The following is a 6,264-nucleotide window of genomic DNA, read 5'->3' as shown; positions in this document are numbered from 1 at the left end:
CTAGCTATATACCGTGGCTTTGCCTGCGTGAATCAGTATGTAAATTATCTCATGTATTAAATTAGAGTGCAATTAGAATGTATTAAATTAGAGTTAATTAAATTAGACTATCTATGCCAACCATATTTAATTTAAATCCATTCTGTAGTCTTTTTTGTGAAAGAGTAACAAACATTCATCCAAATATATTTAAAAATTTTCGAGTTAATTATAAGTAGTATAATAGACTACGATAGGCTGCAGCATTCGGCATATTTCTCAAATATTATGGTTATATCTTATTTCAGATAGAATACAAGAAAAAAAAATACAATTGAATTGAGAATCTCTTCCTTTGGTTTGTTCTATCGGCTATCTGGAGTTTCAAAAGTATGTATATATAAGGCTTTTTTCGGAGGAAACGGAAGACAACTATTTGATGGGAGCATTTTCCGTTTTACTTTTTTAGCCTATCCCAATAGTGCAGGCAGGTAAATACTGTTGACACTTCAACACGTTCCTGTAAACACTTTCTTCCACGCACAACTAAATTATGGAACCAACTCCCAGCAGCAGTATTTCCGAACAGACTTTGAAACCTTCAAGAAAAGAGCATAGTCCTTTCTAAAAAGCCAGCAACACACCGGCAATTCACTCGACACGGATGCCTATGGGCAGCGATAATCAATTATCGCCAGTAGAGCCGCATACTCGTTTGCCCCTTTTATTACAAAAAAAACGTATACTCAAAGGATTGTTAACGACAAGCGATAACTAGTAGTGGCTCCATTTATAGCAATACACGGTATATCAAGACATGCAATCCTCCTTAGAAACCACCGTCGTTAATTTCTAATAAATATATTCTATTAGATTTTTTATGAACTAATGAAAGAGTTCATTCTCGTTTACCATTCCCTCGCTGATTAATATCTCGCTTGTAGCTGGGTTACAATTCCATATTCATCAGTGAAAACTTGTTAATAAATAACCGTGGTCTCAAAATTGGGATAACATGTAATGTAAGACAGCAAACAAAGGGATATTTAGAGGCACAACTCGAATGACTGTTGTGCCCTTTTTTATTTAACTATCAAATTAATTTAAATCAAGCATTTTATTAGATCACCAATATGAACAAGCCCTAGTGAGTGCGTAGTATATAAGGTCTCTCATTCTTTCGCTGAGGCATTTAATTGGAGACAAGCCACGTCGACGCAAATATTCCGTGCAATGTCAATTAATACGTTTCATTCTTATGGGCCGTACTCTCCGATTACATTTAATGGTCCACTTCAGAGATGAGTTGACAATCCTATGATCTCATGTTTTAGATATATATTTTAGTTGTCTTTGTTCTTAGAATATTTAACTTCATTCTGTTATGGATAGATTTATGTCTTTTTTTTATACAACTTACAATGGCAAACAAGCTGACGGCCCACCTGATAGAAAGTGGTAACCGTCGCCTATAGACATGAGAAGTACCATAGACATAACAGAGTATACTGTTTCGCCCATGATACCCCCCATGCGTTGCCATTACTGAGGACTCAGGTGTTATTCCTCTGTACACTGTAAATTCACGCCATATCCCACACTTCAAACCGAAACACAGCCATGCAAACACAACTGCTTCACGGTTGAAACACGAATGAGACAGAGGTACCCAAGCAATCGACTTTTGTACAAAGTCTCCCTTTGTACCATTAAGCCGTAGCTAGGTAGATAAGAAAGCTAGATTATAAGAAGTAAGCAGGACTTTAGACCTTTCAAATGTATATGATCAGTTAGTCATGTTATGCTGCCGTGTGGTTCCGGCATAGAATAGTCCACCTCTTCCTTTCCCGTGGGTGTTGTAAGATTCGACTAAAGGAACACGAGGGATGGGCAGCAGCGTCCTTCTTAAAATATCTCTAAAGCTTAACTGCAGTTTGTAATCCGCCTGCCAAGCATGGCAACTACTGGCAAAACCTTCCAAGACCGAGATTTATGTTAAACAGTGGGTGGTTAAAGGCTGATATGATGGTGATCAGTTAGCAGACCCATTGCTAGCTATATATTTTGTCAGGTCGACATCCACGCGACTCTGGAAACCATCGTGGTTTCCTATTAAATACTTCACGAAGGGTAACTGACTTGAATTCATTCTCACCTATCATTCCTCACTTATATCCACTTTATTTGTTTTTATTACTTTCATAATTCTGTCATAAACTATGAAAGTCACACGCGTATTCTAGAAACTTCTAGATGTAATTATTTTATATATTACCACTTTTTATTTGTTTCATAGTTTCGGTATACCGCTTTGCTCGTCCCTATCAAATCGGAGCTTATTATGTTAATTAATATAATGAATAAATTATGTCCCCAATTTATTATAACATTCTGGATAAAATTATGTTAAAATAAATATTATGAAATGAATAAGTAAAGTAAGTTTAAATATCTATAACGGACTTTTTTTATTACAGTTATTATATCAACCGTTAGCTGACCATTGCTGATTTTAGGCCTCACCCATAAGGATGATTTTTCCTGTAGTTGCCACGCTTGGTCGCTTAGTAGCTGTGTCGGCAACCGCAGTTAGGATTTGGAAATGTTTTAAGACGGCCACTGCTGCCCATCGTTTACTTTCCCCTAGTCACCTCTTACGACACCCACGGTAAAAGAAAGAGTGAGCTAATCTATGCCCCGAACCACACGGCAATTTATTATTATAGTAAGCTCATTAAATTGCTTCATTATGCTTTTACTAAAAAAAAAAAAAACACTTAAAAGTTACATTAGAGTTACAAGAAAAAGTCAATATATTTTATCTGAAACCTATTGAACTGCACGTAACTTTGTATACGTAGATTTTGAATGTTAATTACATATACCATTTTTAGATAGCATATTAAGATAAAACATAAGTACACCAGATTTCAAGTTAAACCTTTAGGAATTGTTAGGAATTAAAATAGAATAGAAATAGGAATACAATTGCATCACAGAATTTAACAAAATTATATTTTTGCCTTATATTGTTTTTATTTTGACCACTTTATATTTTTTTCTTAATTATTTCCTACGCATTTATATTCTCTGGTGGCAATTTTATTATATAAAGTACAATACTGAAATTATTCATGAAATAAGAGAATTTTCGAGATAAATATAGATAACATAGAATAGATGGTAATTTAGCACTGTTTTAATGAGGTTTCTGTGGTATTCCATTAATGTCACTTGTTAATTAATAAACGGTATAGCGTTGGCAAATCAACCACATACGTATCCTCTGGCTATATTTGGAAATCTACCTATATCTATTCACATTGTTATTTGAAACAACGTGATCCATTCTGAAGCATCATTCTCAAAGATTTCATTGTGTGTGTATGTGCACAAAATTTTATTCTTTATCTCTAAATTGTGTAAAACAATGCCGTGTGTTCACGGTATAGAATACGCCTCTCCTTCCTTTTCATTGGACGTCGTAAGGGAGAATGAGGGATGGATAGGAGCATCTCTCTTAATAAAATCTCTAAAGCCTAACTGCGGTTACCAATTCGTCTGCCAAGCGTGGCAATTAATGATAAAATCCCTCAAAGGGGGAGGCTTATATTCAACAGTAGACGGTTGAAGGTTGATATGATGATGATGATGATGATGATGATGATTATATGTGAAACAAATCGCTGGTTACATTCGTTTCTCCATTTACTTCTATTAAACTATTAAATGGATTTTGGTACTAGTTTCAGTGTCATGAATTGCTTTATTATGAAATGCCTGTATATGCAATTTGCAATCATACGAAGTCATACGACTCGAGAAATACAACAGCAAAATCTTTTGCTCTAAGCACCAGAATTTATTAAAACATAATAGATTTTAACCAAAATTACCCCAAATTTATTTTATGATGATATAAAAAATACGCTGCACAGTCTAAATTTAGAGATAGGTTTAAAAAATGCGCTACAGAATCGACCGCTATATCTAACGCTTCATTGAGTTATTACATGGCGTATAATAGCACATGTGTCTCGCTAAATACCTATTTATTACTTCAAAAGCCCATCCGTTAAAGAGGTAATGGTAGGTAATATGTAATAATATTTATATATTGTAGTTACAATATCTATTTTTTTTTTTGTTATTATTATTATTTCAGCCTCTAACTATCCACTACTGGATATAAGCTTTCTCCATAAGGAGAGATTTCCCAGTAGTTGCCACACTTGGTAGGCGGGTTGGCAAACATAGTTAAGCCTTCAAGGATGTTTTTAGAGGTACGCTGTTGCCAATCCCTTAGTCGCCATATCTATACGGGTCCAATAACAATAATAAAAGTCTGTTATCAAAAAAATAAGATTGCATAAATTACTTTTAACATATTTGAAAATATATCCCACCGATATGGCCGACATCGAAATGGGTGATAACTGATAACCTTATTTCCGTTATTTATGTCCACAGGAACCCAATATATAGATATCGGATCGGTATCCAAATTACCCGTCGAGTAAACGGTATATTACATTAATCGTACATTTATCTACGTATTCGTATTCGTATTACGTATCTTATGCACTTTTTTAGGATTAGCGTCGGGTACGTTATATATTAAAAAGTACCAAATTTTACATAAACCTGTTCAGTAATTTTTGCGTGAAAGAGTAACAACAAAAATCCATCCATCGTTACGAACTTTCGCATTTATTATTTATTTATTTATTTATATACATATTTTTGGTGAGTTTTACAATTTTTACCAATGCACTCATTAAAAATTAAAAAATCAAACATTATAATAATACAATATTGAAATAATAATAATAATAAAAATAATAAAAATCTAATTATGTTATATAAAATAAATATTAAAAATGCATTTCTGCGTAATTTGTTACCGCTCTGCGAAAGTCTGTGGCAGTACAGTGAAATAAGTCCAGATTGGAACTCGCTACTACCTCATTGAGCAGACATAGCGCCCTCGTGAGTGGCGTCTGATCAGCAAGAAATGTCCTGTTGCGTGGTAGGGCAAGTATTCCGTGATTACGGTCACGCTTGCTGATGTTATGTTAATAGGATTATAATGTGAAAGAATAGATTTTTATTTATATTTATTTATACTTTTGCACACATCAGAAAATGTCTACAGGGCGGACTTAATAAGACTTGAGGTACTGACTCTATCAAATTTATTTGTTATTACGAGTACCTAGATTTGTATAATTGAATTTGTACTATATGTACTCACTCATTATAATATCTGTTTATATACAATTCTGAATCCTAATTTTGCTCTTAATACTCACTACGATATAAATTTGAACAGCCGTGCTCGAAATGATGAAATGAAAAATAAAATTATAAATTATAATTTTCTTTATACTATGAAGGTGAGATACAAGCGTACAATCTGTAATATTATGGAGGTCACGTGCACGTTGCCGATCCTGAATATCTCTAAATAACATGATTTTTTTACACATATGGCATTAATATTCATGAATATGTCTGTTCGTATTGATGTAGGCATTTTCTATGTATTTTTATTTTTTGGTTATTAATAAAAACATAAATTTATTTATATCTACCGTTAGTGCAGTACAATACAAGCTCTGCTTAGTTTAAGACCAGAAGATGCTGTGTGAGAAAAAGTACGTAATTTTACAATCTACGTTTTACGATTTTACTATTACCAAACTATTAACAAGTTTACCATCAGGCGGGACTGTATGCTTGTATAGCACCTTTGTTGTATAAAAAAAGTCTCCTTTCTAAACTGTGTGCAATATAGAAGTTGTTGAAAGTTTCGATTTATTACTAATTTCTTTTAGAGACTTTTTCTGATGATTAATGAATGAATGAATGAATGAAAGCTCTTTATTGTTCCTTCAAAGTATAATTTGTGTTTCAACTACGATTGAAACACAATTTTAATAAAAAATTACGGTTGAAAAACAGCTGTGTTTGCATGGTTGTGTTTCGGTTTGAAGGGTGGGATATTGCGTGAATTTACTGGGTACAGAGGAATAATAAGAGGAATACCTGAGTCCTCAGGAATGGCAACGCACGGGGGGTATCATGGGCGAAACTGTATAATACTCTGTTATGTCCATGGTACTGCTCATGTCTATAGGCGACGGTTACCAATTTCCATCAGGTGAACCGTTAACTTCTTTGCCATTCTAAGTTGTATAAAAAAAATTACAACAGATTATAAAAATTAACAATATGTACACAAACAAAAGCAATACTTAATTACATACCCTTCATTACATAAAA

The sequence above is a fragment of the Galleria mellonella genome, unplaced genomic scaffold (assembly GCF_026898425.1).
Source record: "Galleria mellonella isolate WM207_F2 unplaced genomic scaffold, CSIRO_AGI_GalMel_v1 utg800, whole genome shotgun sequence".
Lineage (NCBI taxonomy): Eukaryota > Metazoa > Arthropoda > Insecta > Lepidoptera > Pyralidae > Galleria > Galleria mellonella.
The sequence above is the reverse complement of the archived record's forward strand: the minus strand, read 5'-3'. Positions refer to the sequence as shown.